This window comes from Lathyrus oleraceus, chromosome 7, assembly GCF_024323335.1.
Source record: "Lathyrus oleraceus cultivar Zhongwan6 chromosome 7, CAAS_Psat_ZW6_1.0, whole genome shotgun sequence".
Lineage (NCBI taxonomy): Eukaryota > Viridiplantae > Streptophyta > Magnoliopsida > Fabales > Fabaceae > Lathyrus > Lathyrus oleraceus.
The window spans coordinates 508,662,915-508,679,592 of NC_066585.1; the positions used below are offsets into that span (position 1 = coordinate 508,662,915).

At 32.5% G+C, this 16,678-nt stretch overlaps 1 long non-coding RNA gene across 1 annotated transcript; it reads right to left on the reverse strand.

The window, feature by feature from the left end:
* Positions 1-14,462: 14,462 nt before the first annotated feature.
* On the reverse strand, positions 14,463-16,598 carry LOC127101591 (uncharacterized). The gene is made up of 2 exons (XR_007794669.1): positions 16,159-16,598; positions 14,463-15,507 (listed from the first exon to the last, which is right to left on the reverse strand). It is a non-coding gene; the product is annotated as an uncharacterized LOC127101591 (long non-coding RNA).
* Positions 16,599-16,678: the final 80 nt, after the last annotated feature.

The window sequence follows — 16,678 nt, forward strand, 5'->3', positions numbered from 1 at the left end:
ATATAAATTAAATATTAATAAGTTTTTCTTATCATACTATCTACTATTTATATTATTCTTTTATTTCATCATCTTTTCATATCATTAATAAATGATATATAATTTATTTATTTATAAAATTAATTATAATCTAAATTTGTGTGAAATATCATAAAGAAATTATTATTTATGAAGTTTTATTTGAAAAATTATATTACTTCATAATATTTTTAAAAATTAATATACAATTGAAAAATTATATTATTTTAAATATAATATATTTTTAAATATTATATTACTTTTTATAAATAATATAATATATTAATACATGTCTAAGTTATATAAAATAATACTTAAATATTTAATATATAAAAAATTAATAAAACATAAATATATTATAAAATAAAACACAAAATAATTGAATATTAATTTGAATATATTAATATATAATATTTTTAAAAATTAAAGAATAGAGGTAAAATTTAATAAAATGAAAAAAGAACAATATATTTTTTAAAAATAAAACATTATAATAAATCAGATTTATTTTAATAATAAAATAAATACTATCAATTATTTTTTAAAAATCGTGCATAACTTAAATGAGATACTTTCTTCGTCCTAAATAATAATTTCTTTATGATATTTCACACAAATTTAGATTATAATTAATTTTATAAATAAATAAATTATATATCATTTATTAATGATATGAAAAGATGATGAAATAAAAGAATAATATAAATAGTAGATAGTATGATAAGAAAAACTTATTAATATTTAATTTATATTGCAAAACAACTTAAAATATAAAACAAAATATTTTACAAAATAGGAGTAACATATAATTTAAAATGGAAATAGCAATTTATATTGATTATAAATAAATTATATAAATATTGAAGAATATAATTCATATTTTAAGATATTAAAATTTAAAATAAAAATTTAGTGTCTTTCTCTTATGATCTAAGAACAATGACTCATTAAATAGATGATGAAACAAATTAATATGAAGGGTCTGTGGTGCAATGGTAACGTCTTTCACTATTGATCCAAAGGTTGTGTGTTTGATTCTTGTTGTCTACAAAAGTAAATTTTATTTTCAACTCCCCCGGCGCATCCTCCCCCAAACATGGTTATTTTGGAAAAAAAATTGAAAAGTTGGTTATTTTCGTATTTTTTTTGAAAAACATGGTTATTTTAAAAAAAATCCTATTTTTCTAAGTAAATTTTATTTTCAAAAGAAACACACATGCCACACAGACGCCATTGCCCTTGGCGCCTCCTTTAGGAGGGCCATGTAGGCGCCAGCTGTATTGATGCCTCCTCTTGGAGGGCCATGTAGGCGCCAATGCATCTGGCGCCTCCTCTTATTTTTTAGGGGGTGCGCCAACTCCCCCGGCGCATCCTCCCCCAAACATGGTTATTTTGGAAAAAAAATTGAAAAGTTGGTTATTTTCGTATTTTTTTTGAAAAACATGGTTATTTTAAAAAAAAATCCTATTTTTCTATATCTCCGTTCTTCTTTTCAAATTTTCACCGTTAAATCCATCCTTCTTTAATGTTGTAAAATAAGTTACTCTCTGTTCCAATTTTTTTGAAAACTATCTCTCTCATCATTGTAAATTGTAAACTCATTCTCGGTAAATTTTCTCTCCTATAACTCCAATGGATTTCAGATTTTTGACAAATCTTTTCGTTCTCATCGCTGCAAACAACAAATCGATTTCTTTCTATCTTCAACTCTTATTCCTTTTTGTTCATTAAAACAAGTAAAATGGCTCTAAAGATCTTATTCTTAACTCAAGTATTTTTTTTATTTGCATTTTTATTTAGGAATAACACATTTTTATAAATCTTTCATTTCAATGTTGTTCTTCTGTTACACTATTTTGACATTTTTACATGGTTCTTTTCCTTTCAGATTTGATTTTGTTTTTGTTTTAGCTGAGTAGAGGAGCGTATTAATGAGAGTAATATGTGGTAATATTAATAGTTAAGTAGAGGAGCATATTAATAATATATGATTATGCGTGATAAATAAGTAATGATGAAACTTACCCCTAGCAAGTTTTAGTGGTATTTGAACACTACCAGTCTCTATGGATACGATAATTATAAAACTTATTTTTGTGTTTGCAGCAAGTAATGGTAATGTAGGCTCCCCTAACACAAGGGGTGCTCGGAATCCAAACCAAAGTAACTACCACCAAAATCTCTTTCCTCAATCGGCGCATGGCATCCTTGATTTTCATTGAATCTACACAATCAAGAAAGAAACATAAAAAGAGTTCAAGGAAATGAAACGAGGAAGATAAGGCTCTGGTGCCACTTACCAAAAGTGCAGATAAATCAAAGTTTAGGATAAAGATAAAATCAAGAAAGAAGGCATGATAAAAAAAAAAATTATTCTTTCAAAAGTTTCATTCATGATTAATATTGTGATTATCTTTAAATTAATAGCATGATCATGAATTAGTTTCTTAATTCAAAAGTTTGACTTTACTATTCGTTTAGTGAAAACATATCAATATAAGTTAAGAACCATAAACCTAAACCAAGTGAGGTGAATGCATATATCATGTTTTACATAAATGAACGAGAGTATACATGCATTCGAACTATGATTGGCATACCTCAATTTTTCCCCTTATTTAATAAATTGATATATACATCATGACATTTTCATCATCTGCATAGCATAGCATGCATTTCATCTCGCATAATGCCTGAAATGTCAACCAAAATAAATTTTTAGATCTACAGACAGATCGGTTAAATCAATTTCCAAATGTACGTGAAATTAACTAACGGAAAATTTCATAATCGAGCTTGCAGACATTAATTTTATTAATCTACGGCTCGCATACTTACCCCTAGCAAGTTTTAGTGGTATTTGAACACTACCAGTCTCTATGGATACGATAATTATAAAACTTATTTTTGTGTTTGCAGCAAGTAATGGTAATGTAGGCTCCCCTAACACAAGGGGTGCTCGGAATCCAAACCAAAGTAACTACCACCAAAATCTCTTTCCTCAATCGGCGCATGGCATCCTTGATTTTCATTGAATCTACACAATCAAGAAAGAAACATAAAAAGAGTTCAAGGAAATGAAACGAGGAAGATAAGGCTCTGGTGCCACTTACCAAAAGTGCAGATAAATCAAAGTTTAGGATAAAGATAAAATCAAGAAAGAAGGCATGATAAAAAAAAAAATTATTCTTTCAAAAGTTTCATTCATGATTAATATTGTGATTATCTTTAAATTAATAGCATGATCATGAATTAGTTTCTTAATTCAAAAGTTTGACTTTACTATTCGTTTAGTGAAAACATATCAATATAAGTTAAGAACCATAAACCTAAACCAAGTGAGGTGAATGCATATATCATGTTTTACATAAATGAACGAGAGTATACATGCATTCGAACTATGATTGGCATACCTCAATTTTTCCCCTTATTTAATAAATTGATATATACATCATGACATTTTCATCATCTGCATAGCATAGCATGCATTTCATCTCGCATAATGCCTGAAATGTCAACCAAAATAAATTTTTAGATCTACAGACAGATCGGTTAAATCAATTTCCAAATGTACGTGAAATTAACTAACGGAAAATTTCATAATCGAGCTTGCAGACATTAATTTTATTAATCTACGGCTCGCATACTTACCCCTAGCAAGTTTTAGTGGTATTTGAACACTACCAGTCTCTATGGATACGATAATTATAAAACTTATTTTTGTGTTTGCAGCAAGTAATGGTAATGTAGGCTCCCCTAACACAAGGGGTGCTCGGAATCCAAACCAAAGTAACTACCACCAAAATCTCTTTCCTCAATCGGCGCATGGCATCCTTGATTTTCATTGAATCTACACAATCAAGAAAGAAACATAAAAAGAGTTCAAGGAAATGAAACGAGGAAGATAAGGCTCTGGTGCCACTTACCAAAAGTGCAGATAAATCAAAGTTTAGGATAAAGATAAAATCAAGAAAGAAGGCATGATAAAAAAAAAATTATTCTTTCAAAAGTTTCATTCATGATTAATATTGTGATTATCTTTAAATTAATAGCATGATCATGAATTAGTTTCTTAATTCAAAAGTTTGACTTTACTATTCGTTTAGTGAAAACATATCAATATAAGTTAAGAACCATAAACCTAAACCAAGTGAGGTGAATGCATATATCATGTTTTACATAAATGAACGAGAGTATACATGCATTCGAACTATGATTGGCATACCTCAATTTTTCCCCTTATTTAATAAATTGATATATACATCATGACATTTTCATCATCTGCATAGCATAGCATGCATTTCATCTCGCATAATGCCTGAAATGTCAACCAAAATAAATTTTTAGATCTACAGACAGATCGGTTAAATCAATTTCCAAATGTACGTGAAATTAACTAACGGAAAATTTCATAATCGAGCTTGCAGACATTAATTTTATTAATCTACGGCTCGCATAGTTTAACCCGAAGTGCTCGTTTTACTATTTCGAATCCTTTTTCGGTGGCATTTTGATCAGTCTGAGCATTTTAACCGGTCATTTTTTTTATTTCAAATTTTGATCAAAACATCTATGTTTCCAAGAAGTTTATTTTGCGTTGATCATTTTTGTGCATTCATTTTGATTTTTCGAACGTTCTTGCGCTCAATTTTTATTCATTTTGAGTCATTTTATTTTTTTTGTTTTGTCAATGTGTTCAAAATAATTAAATAGGATTAGTCATGTTTTCATTTCGATTTTATTATGATTATTTAAAAAGCTTGATGTTTATTGGAATTTTTCGTTTCAAACTTATTTTTCACTCAAATATATATATATATATATATATATATATATATATATATATATATATAATTGTTGTGGAAATTGAGAGAGAGAGATATCCATAAACAAAATCTCATGCGCCAACTCATGGAGGACCACCCTTCTCATTTTTGGACCACATGGCCTCCATTGAGCGAGTGACACATATGGATTCTCTTTCAAATTGGCAACAGAAAAAACAAAAGGAGATGAGTCCAAGAAAATAGGTACACGTGTGTCATACCCTCAAATTCACCCTACCATAATATCACCATCCCTAACCCTAATACATTAGCATTACATCCATCATACATTATTTCATATGTATCTACACTCATAGTAAACAAGCTCAAACTCAAGGCATGGTGTTCATTTGAGAATTATCAAGGCCCTTTGGTCATGTTGAGGTGTGCCCAAGCCACCTTAACCTTAATCTTCATACTCAAGCATCCTTAGACCTTGGAGGATCACTTAAGTCATCTCACTCACCTCCAAAACCCTAATTGGATGGTGAGCCCTCATTTGAAGACTTTGCTTATTCATCTGGTCACCCAAGGACCTCAACCCTAGTTCCTTGATCCTCTATGGTTTATACAATTCATGATTCACTTTGTACATTGGCCTTGCCTTTGAGGACCCCTAATCTGCAAACTTTGTTCATGCCCCAACCTTGTGAGTCACTTCAAGACACCTCTTGCACCCCAAAACCCTAGTTTGTTTGACTATGGCCTTTGATGAAACTTGAGGTCCAAGAAACCCTAATTTGATCCCCATCTGTTTCTAATCTTTGCCTCATTTGACCACATCATCATTAATCATTCCATTTACATTCAATTCAAGTCATTTTCAACCATCATCCACCAAATAAACATTCATTTCATCCATGGTACATGTTCTTGTTTTGGCCTTGAATCATCAACCTCAATGCATTGGTTTTCTCCATGAACTTGACCTATAATCATCCCACAAGACCCCAAGGCTTGTTTTCCCTAAAGATATGATCATTGGAGCTTCAAACATCCATCATTGTGCCTTGGAAACCAAGTAAACTCAAAATGGCATTTTTAGGGCATGTTGGTTGGTCATGTTTTGGCAAGTTTGGCTGACCATTTGGTCCAAACCCCATAACATTTTCACCTTTCAACCTTTTGAAGATCTTTTTTAATCCAAATGTCCTAATTGAATTCCTTTTTAACTTTGTTTCAAGGTACAAGACCCGATTCATTGAGAAAGGACCTCAAATTTTTGCAATGGCCAAGCTGGTCAAAATGCCTAGCTAGACCTAGAAACATGTCCATGACCTCCACTTTACCTCAATGCCATTTACACACCCAACTCCTTTTGGCCTGGTTCTTTTTTCAAATTGTTAAGGGCATGGCAAAGAACAATTGGCACAAGTTTCATGCAAAATGCACGAGCCAATTTTATTTGGCCCAAGATCAAAGTTGGTGACTTATTATGGTGCACACATCAGGCCATACTTAGGAAAATTTTGCATGCATTAAGTCTTCAAACTCTTTTGTTATGATCCCATTTGGTCCAAACTTATTACAAACATCACAAGACACAAAATTCAAGCCAATTGATGTGGAAAAGAGGTCACATATGGATAACCCGAGCTAAGGTAAAAAAGAAAAAATTTCAAAAATGGCAAAAAGAAAAAACCACATCAGCTTGCTTTGGGACCACTTGTGTCTCACCTAATTGATGCAAGGTGTATAATAAGATGAGTGGAAAGGAATTGTAGGCCAAACACAAGCCATCCTTGTCCATTAAGTTTCACATTTTGGACATATTTCGAGCCTCACTCTTTTTTGAAGGAACAAGCTCATTTCTCCCTCCAAACCATTCCAACACCTTCCCTATAAATAGGGGAAGGTGTTCCATCAGAAATCCAAGTTTTTCAAGCCAAGAAATCCATGTTGCAAATCCAATTTTCCTCCCTTAAAATAGAGTTTCGAGTTCTGAGTTTCAAGTCATTTCAACCTCACTTAACTACCCAGAAACCTTCACCCAACATCCTTCAAGCTTTATGAAACACCAAAACCACTTACAACCACCTTCCTTGAGCTATTCAAATTCGTTGAAACCTTCATCAGAAACTGATTCCAATAAGGTAATTACACACTCTATTTTCACTCAAACAACTTACCATCTTACTCGTTTTTCCTCTCTGATGATAAACCTTATGGTCGAAGCTTTGATTCCTCCATTTTCAGCATTTAATTTTAGTTTTAGGTTAAAGTTTCTTTCTGAGTGCTTGAGAAATACTCCATACTCAGAGCCAATCAATGGCTCATGAGTGTGGATATTTCAATGATGATGTGTTTGGAAGGAGAGTCCATGGTTGATTCCTTCAGAAAACACGAGTTGTTGAGTTTGAAATTTGAGATTCCAAGGTTGAAGACAACGTAGTTTGTTTGTTGCTTCGAGCGAGTTTGAATTCAAATATGGGTGTTGCCATGTTGTGATTGGTTGTTTCGCGCGCATGTTCTTTTTAAACGGTTCATTTAATATTTTATTTTTTAAATTTGTTAGCTATCACCAAAGGGCGGTTGGCTCAGTGGATGGGGGTTGACCCCATGACCTAAAGGTCAGGGGTTCAACCTCCAGCGCCCCCATATTATTTTATTTCTTTCTCTTTTCATACTTTCATTTTATTTTCATATTTTTTCCTATTTTCTTTCATTTTCTTTTTATTTGTTTCACCACTCATTTTATTCTTAAACCAAAAACTTTGTAAATACACCTTGATTATTTTTTGACCATTTATTTTTATTCCACACTTTATTTATTTTATTTTGACACTTTTTTTGACCTTTTCATGTCCTTGATGTGGATGGTTGATGAAGTCTGTTTGGTCATGGCTTTGGTTGTTAGGGTTGATAAAACCTTCAATGCTTCAAATCTATCAATGAGCGATCAATGAGTCATTCATGATACTTTGAGGTATTGATAGGTTGTCTCTATTTAACCATACTTAAACCATTTGATGCATAGCTGAAACTATATTTGTGAATCCATCTTGTTAGTTCATTTGATTGTGTTTGCTTCCTTTAACCACTAACCCTATAAAACTTGTGCTTCAATGTTTAACTTATACATAATTTAATCATTCAACTGTTAACTTGTAATCATTTTGGGTGATATAATCTTCCATTTATAAAATCATTGATAGATGGGCTTGGGGTTATATAAATTTCTTTGGTTCAAATCTATTGTTAGATGATCAAATATCATCCTCAATACTTTGCATCAATGATAAGTTATCCCTTGATGCGCCATGTTTTGAGTCTTTTGACCTATGGATAGATAATCCCCAATTGGGTACTTTGTCATATGATTAACCACTAACTATTCATTGTTAACCTTTGTTATTATTGATCTTGTTTATCATCTTGTGAATTACTTATTGTCAACTTTATTGCATTTTGGTTTATTTTCAAGCACTCATCATCATCATCATTGTATATATATGGCCATTGTCATTTTACTTATTGTTATCGTACAATTAAAAATAACAAAAACATGATAAAGTTATAAGACCAAAAAGATGCATTTCATCTGTAATAAATCATTGGACTTAGAAGATTTCATTTGGGACCCTTGCTTAGAGACCTTGTCCTAATCTTTTGACACTTTGCCCTAACCATTAGATTTCATCTATAACTTACAATCCTATTGTAAGAATGGCATCATGGCACTACCCTAGGGAGACATGATTGTAATACCATTATCCACTTGTTAGCTTAGGTCATTTTGCACACACAAGGCTTTCTCTTGGGCTACCTTATAATGAGACCCTTTATTTCTTGTTTGGTTACTTTGTAAATATTCATGTACTTCACCATTTCAAAATCAAAATCAATAAACCCTTGATCCAATATCAAGTGGGATTTTCATAATCAAACTCAAAAAACAATAAAAATACAATTAGTATTATGCGCCACGAGCCTTAAGTGGTGGGGAATGAGTAAGGATGGAGCTCTCTTAACCTTACTCTGATTATTTTGGACATAAGACGCTTGACTTGTTTGTCTAGAATATTCACCTCCGTTCATAGACTTTAGTGCAATATAATCATAAACATTCATTTCAAAAACCCTAAAAAACAATGTAACTCATCAAAACTCATTTTTGTGCCTCTTAGGGCATTACACCAAAAACCCTTTTTCAAGGTAAAATCAACCAACCCATAAACATTTTCTACTCAAAACTACGGAGCTCTGATTCTTCATCACCTGATGAATGATACGTAGGCACAAGGGCCTCAATCCTTGGCGAGCATAATAATTAAAGACCCAAAAATCTCATTCTTTAACATTTTTTAAAATAAAGATAAAGTTATTGATAAATACCTACGCATGCTGACAACTTAAATGGTTCCCATGGAGTACCATAAACATGAGGGGTGTTAATATCTTCCCCTTGCGTAAACAAATTCCAAACCCATTGTTTGGTTGCGAGACCAATCCATATCCGTATAGTACACTCCCTTGTGTGTATTCGTTCCTTAAGGGTTTTATCGACTATTTCCCCTTTCCTCTTAGGAATAAATAAAATTCGGTGGCGATTTTGTGTTTTTTTTTCTTTTAAAGAGGCATTCCTTTTACAATATGTCAGCTCTTTATCGTGGTAGCGACAACGCAGATGCAAGCTAAGGAGGAATTAGGAGAAAGATGTTGGAAAATAGAGACTCCCTCTTCAACACGTGACCTCCCTCTCTCATATTTGGGGGTGGAAAAAAAAGGAAAAAAATTGAGAAGGTTGAGCATATATTGATTTTTTGGAAGAAACCCGTTTAACATTTCCTCTCTGCTCTCCTTAACCTTCATTAATCCACATCTTCTAAATAACCACCACCTTTCTGATACCCTAACTCCTCCTTTTGATACACTCCCTCCGCCACAACTCACCATAAACTCCACCACATACTCGTTTTCACTGTCGACCACCTCTCCTTTGTTCTCTCATTTCCTTTCCGTTATTGCCCTTCAAATCATCCTTCCAACCATACCATTTCACCTCATAACCTTACAAAACAACACATGCGACACTGCTTTTTGGTTTTCTTTCACTAAATAAGGGAGGAAGGAGTCTTAAACCAAAAGAAAGAAACTCAGAACAAAAAGTTAGATTACTATCTTGTTTCCATTTTTCGGTGACAATCATTTTCTTTCCCTTACAAAACCATATTTTCGACCACCACGATTTGCCGTGTACCACCGTCATAACACTTATGACGGTATAATTCAACACCCATAACTCGTACAACTGTTCTTTCTTTCCAATGAACTCTGAGTTCTTCCGTTGAAACTCAAACAACAACATCTCCGTAGTTAACTTCTTTTGCCGGCAAAACAACTCAACATCTTCAGCTCACAACTTAACACTATCACAATTCAGCAGCATCTCCGCATGTTGACAACATCTTTGTAACTCAAAACCTCTCCTAGTAGCAATGCAACAAATCCAACTTAGTTTCAGTTATTTTTCCAGCGAGAACTCTTCATTGCAACAATAACGGTTACGACAACAATATCATTGTAGCAATTCACTTAACATCATCATCTCAAGTGGGTAACTCTTATTTTGTTTTGTTTTTCTTGTCCTTTTTGCTTGTTGCATATAGTTTGTTTAGATCCAAGTTTTGTTTGCGTGTGCATACGTGAGACGGTTTTTTGGTTATTATGTTTCTTGATTTTGTTTAGGTTCTATAATAATGTGAAAGTATATGGATTTGTGTATGTTGTTGTTGGTGCGTCAAGATGTCGAAACTGAGTCTAAAAGTTGAACTCACATTATATGATGTTACAATTTTTCTATTTATTTCTAATTGTGTTACAATTTTGGGAGTTGAACTTAGTTTCACTTTTGAATGTGTTTTAAGCGCATGAATTATATCATGTGTGTGGGGGATGTATCGACTTCGTATCTATGGAGGAATGTTGTGAAAATTTTGTATTATAAGGTCAGGTTTATTTTGTATTTGTTGTTTTCATCACTTTTTGTTTCGATTGTGAGAAACATTAGCATTTTGCTTTTGTTTTGTGGTTAGCATGCAACCTTTCAACTTCTTGTTGTTGGGCTAATTTAGATCGGTACATTAGTTCTCTCTTTTTTTATTCTTGTCACGTAACGTTTCTCCATTGTTATGATGCATTGTGTTGTTTATTGGATTTTTAGGGTTTTGAGTTAATTGTGATTACCGCCTTTTATGCAATAGCAACTTGCAGATGTTTTGTTCGTTCATGTGACTTTTAGTTGATTATCATTGTGTTTCGATATTGTATGTGCGTCTGATGGTTTAACATGGCGAAAATCCGTTTTTATGTTCCTACCAATTCGCATTTCGATTTGCAACTTACGCTTTTGATCTTATTATCTTGTTGTCTATCTGTTAGACTTTGTGATGACTGCTTACGCGTTAGCAATTTGCTATTTTATTTTATGATAAGAACAATGATCCAATGTTGTTGTGTTTAAATTAAATTAAATTCCTTGTGGTATCCTATCACGTCCTTGCGTACACGACTTTGATTCGTGTCTTTGTGTCATGATTTTAATATGTACGTGTTTTATTTTTTTGCTTTACTTCTTTTGATTCGATTACATTGATTGTGTGATGTAAATATTATGTATGTATTCTTGTTGTTTGCATTTTGGTTTGGCTTTACATTGATTTTATACTTATTGATTATCCTTATTTCAATTCCCATTCGGAAAAATGTATCACATTCCCCCGGGTTGTATTGTTTTCCTATTTTTATAGCTTTTTATTTCTTTGAAATCTTAGTTAACTTCTAACTCAAGATTAAAGTCAACCAATTTCAAAAAGAACAAAAAAAATATGCGCTCAATCCAACTTCGAGCTAATTTCTCTTCAAACCATACCATAGACCATTTCCATCCAATTTCATTAACTTCAAACCATTTAACTATCATTTCAAAACCATTTTCCTGATTCATCCTGCAATGCAAAATCAAATGCTTTATCCAATATCAATTTCTTTTCATAATCAAACTCAAAATGATTAATTCATACTTTGACCATATCAAACAATAACGAAAGAGAAAGACTTCTTGGGTGAAAAGTCTAGTCATAGTCCTGAGTGTTAGGGTCAAGTGGTAATCGCCTGCAAGCCATAAATATCTCGTCTTTCACTAAAATAAAGTGTTGTGAAAAAGAAAATCAAGTAGTAATGGTGAAAATAAAAGAAAATAGAAATAATATGCTTTACCAAACCAAAACAAAATAAAAAGAGAGAATCAAATGCCAAAGCATACAAAAGAAAATCATCAAAAGAAAGTGTTGTAAAGTGGAAAGAAAATAAAATGGACAATTTCAGAAAAATAAAAGGATATACCTAAAAATATTTTGCTCTCTTATTTTTAGCCTATTTGAATTCAAACAAAAACCAATATTTTATGTATCCCTATCACATTATAAAAAAAAAGACCTTAGTGATCCATGAGTGATTATTTATCATGTGATACTGCTTAGATAAATTGCAAAATACTTATATACTTGATGCAAGATGTAATATCCCATATTCTCTATGCTCAAATTGTCATAAGTTGAGACAAATTGAACTCATGTGTGCTCTATTTATTGTCAGTTAGGACAAACTGAGTTCCTATGTGCTCTATTACTTGTTAGTTGGGACAAATAAAGTAATTAGTAAACTCATATGAGCCTAATTCTTACTTAGTAAAGTTGAACTTTACTAATTTGTAAAAGAAGGAACATTTTGGTAACATTAATAATTGGTTAATTGCTCTTTAGAAGATAAAAAATATCATTTAATATATTTTCTTCATTTTCCTTTTCTTACCAATCACTCATTTTCTTTGTTAGTAAGAGAATATAAAGAGATGAGAAAAAAGAAGGGAAAAGAAGAGAGTTAGTAAGAATAGAGAAGAGAAGAAAAGAAGAGAAAGAAAGAAAGCTTTGGAGAAGAAGAGGAAGAACTTGGAAAAAAGAAGAAGAAGCAACTTTGATCAAGCCAAACCAACTATTTTCATCATCAATCATCTTGTTAAGGTGAATTCTAGTTAGTTTAGCATTTGAGAAAGAATTTGCATAAAATGGGAAAATTAGAGTTTATGTGTTTTGCTTTGATTATGAAAAAAATTAGTGTTAATACATGTTTTACTTTGATTATGAAAAATTGGTGTTAATACATGTTTTACTTCTTGTTATATGCTTGTTTGTGATGATTCATGTTACTTTGCGTTGTTTTGGTACAACTAGGTTATATGTTGTAATTGTTATTTCTTTGAAGCATGATTCTTGTTGTTGTTGTTGTTTCATGATACTAATTCATGATGTGTTGGTGTTATAATATGATGTTGTGGATTTGTTATGATTCACTATAATGAGGTTTCCCATATGTTAAATGAGGTTAGAGTATGATAGCATGAGTTACTATGTGCTTAAATATGAAGGTACCTTGGTGTGTACCGCAGATGAGTAATCACTTGAAATGTTAATCAATAAGCTTTGTATTGAACATGTAGGGTGCTCTCAATTTATTTCTTGAAACTATTATTACAAAATAGCCTTTAAATTGAAAATCTCCAACTTTTGCATTCTGAAACAATAGAGAAAGGTCAAGTACTTGTTCATGATGTGTTAAGTGATGTTTTAGGAGAACCATCCCTGGCCTCAGTATCCCTTCATTTGTTCCTTCCTCCTACATCTCAAATCCAATGTCATTTTCCTCATTCTTTTCTAGCGGTGTAGCTCCTGTCAAAGTAGAATTTCTCTTACCACAAAAATAGATCTCGCAGTTAAATTTTCCTTGCCTTTTATTATATCGTCTATCAGTTGACAATGTCTTTGTTGGTGATATATTACTACTATTATTATCATCAAAACTGGAACAAAAACTAGATTCACTAGAGTTATTCTTATTGTATTGTCCCATTTCTAAATCGACGTAAATTCTCTGCTTGAACTTACTTTGTTCTATTGGTTTATTACAACTATATATAAATTCAATGAGTGCATTCTTTCTTGCTTATTTTAACATGCTTTCAATCCTAGTGTTATATACTGCAAAAATAGAGAGAGAAAACCAGAAGCTAAATATTATTTGAATGATTAACTCTGTTCTATAGTAAATGTCATTTTTTAGCACAAATTGTGAATGTGATTTTCATGGTTTGCTATCAGTAGCAGAGACATTTATGCTTAAGCTTTCAGCATGGTTATCTAACCCCGTCATCAGAATATTTTGTTGTTGACTTCTCCTTTGTTCAAAATATTGCTTCTTCCCAGAGGAAAGAACGATTACATTGCAATGCATGAAAAACCAACCAACAAATCTAAGAAGAACAAGTCCTTCAAGTCTCAACCAACATGATTTTACTAGTATAAGTAATTAACATTTGTGTATTTTACCTCTTTTGTGTAGACATCCTTGACTAAAATTTTCCATCTCAAATCAAGTGATGACATGCACCCTATATAGATAATATGATTGGATAGCAAAAGAAAAACAAGCATCATCCTTGGTTACAACATGTTACAATTCTAAAACACATTACAAGCCAATTATCTCTTCTACTAATAGCAAACCATGAAAATTCACAATTTGTGCTCAAATTTGGCATGTATAGTACACATTATTAACATCTGGCAGAAAAATGCATTACATTTGATTTTTCATTATAAAATATGAAAGTATTCCACATACACAATATGAGATACCAACCTACTTAAATAGCTAATTACAACAGTAAAATAGGCTTGGGAGTTATAAAATGTTAACGGCCAGAAAAATAAAAGTTACACTTTAATATCCTCCATCAAACTAAAATGAATGTCAAGTAATCCTAGTTTGGCAACAAGGTTACAGAATGGACCCAAGTGTAGAGACTTCGTGAATATATCGGCGTCATGATTTGTAGAATTGATAGGCATGAGATGAATAGTGTTGTCAACATTTGTCGCGAATGACATGACAATCAATTTCAATGTGTTTTGTACATTCGTGAAAGACGGGATTAGTGGCAATTTGTGTGGCACTCCTATTATCACAATATATAGTGATGGGTTTATGGTTGGAGATGTTGAAATTTTTCATCAAGTATTGAAGTCACATAGCCTCACAAGTAGTGTTGGCTAAAGCGCGGTATTCCCTCTCAGATGAAGAGCGCGATAATATGTGTTGCTTCTTACATATCCATGAAATTAAGGACGTTCCCATAAAAAAACAGAATCATGTAGTAGAGCAGCGAGTGATTGGACATGAACCTCAGTCAGAGTCGGAGAAACCCGTGAGTGTAGAATTTGTGTTACTGTTGAAGAATAGACTAAGGGCTGAAGAATGTTTGATATAATGGAGGATGTGGAAAGCAACTTGTAAATGAATTTTGGTGGGAGATTCCATATGTTGGCTTAGTCTGCACACAAAAAGTATTGAGTCGGGTCGGAAAATGGAGGTGAATTGTCGTTGTTTTAGTTATGGCTTGGATCCATTGGTGTCGAGGCTGGCTTTGTAGCTAACAATCATGTTTCATGAAGAAGATCGAGATTGTATTTGCATTGACAAAGTGAAATTCCTTGAGTAGATCTTGCAACTACGAAACCTAAAAAATACTTTAAATTTCCTTGATCTTTAATGCTTAAAACAATGTTAAGCATATGTTTAGTGTGATTGATCTCATGGAGATTATTACCTGCAAGCACCAAAGCACCAACATATACAAGAATAGAAGTAAAATCATGTTCAGTTTTCTTAGTAAATAAGGAATAATCAGTTTTAGATTGAGAAAAACCTAAAGAAGTGAGGGTAGATGTCAAGTTTGAGACCGTAAAGAGATCTCTTAAGCTTGCAAACGAGGTTTTTATCAGTCACTTTCAGTCCGGGTGGAATTTTCATATAAACTTCTTCATCCAAGTCGTCGTGTAAAAAGGCGATGTTAATGTCAAGTTGTTGTAAATACCAGTTTTGAATAGAGGCAATTGAAAGAAGAAGTCTAATGATTGTCATTTTTATAACGGGACTAAAAGTGTCGTGATAATCAAGACCCTTAGTTTGATTAAAACCTTTTACAACTAGAAAGGCTTTATACTGTTCAATGGTTCCATTTGCTTGGAACTTCAATTTGAAGACCCATTTGCAGCATATAGCACGTTTGTGAGGGGGAAGAGAAGTGAGATCCCAAGTATTGTTATCAATGAGGGACTGGAGCTCATTATGAATGGCTCATTGCCAATTGGGATCAAGGATAGCAGTAGCATACGATGTGGCTTCAATGATAGAAGATAAGTTAAGAGAAAATATTCTATGATTATGAGATAAACTAGAATAAGATATAAAAGAGTACCTGGAGAATGTTGAATGGGAGGTGAGTTGGTACCTATTAACAATCCATAATGAAAATCTTGAATATATGAAGGCGGTTTGGATGTGTGTGACGAATTTTGAACAGTAGGGATGTTGGTGAGAGGACGACAACAGGAGTGGGGTGATGGGTTAGGGGCTGGAGGGGAAGTGGATGTGGCAGTGAGAGGGGTTATGATTAAGGGTTTATTTTGGGAGTTGGGAGAAGGATTGATGGAATGTGCAGGTGCTTAAGATAAGGGAGATGTTATGTCATATTGATGATTGAAAGGAAAAGGGGTTGGGTATTCAATAGGGTCATGAATATAATCTAGATTGGGAGGGACAGTAGGATGGGATATGTTGGATTTATTGGGTGTATGTTGATGATAAGGGAAAATTTGCTAAAAAAATGATGTCCCATGATAGAAATAGTTATTTGGAGTGTAAGTCAAAAAGAACATGTCCTTTGACACCATGTTTACTACCTAGATAGATACATTTGTAAGGCCTATGATCATGTT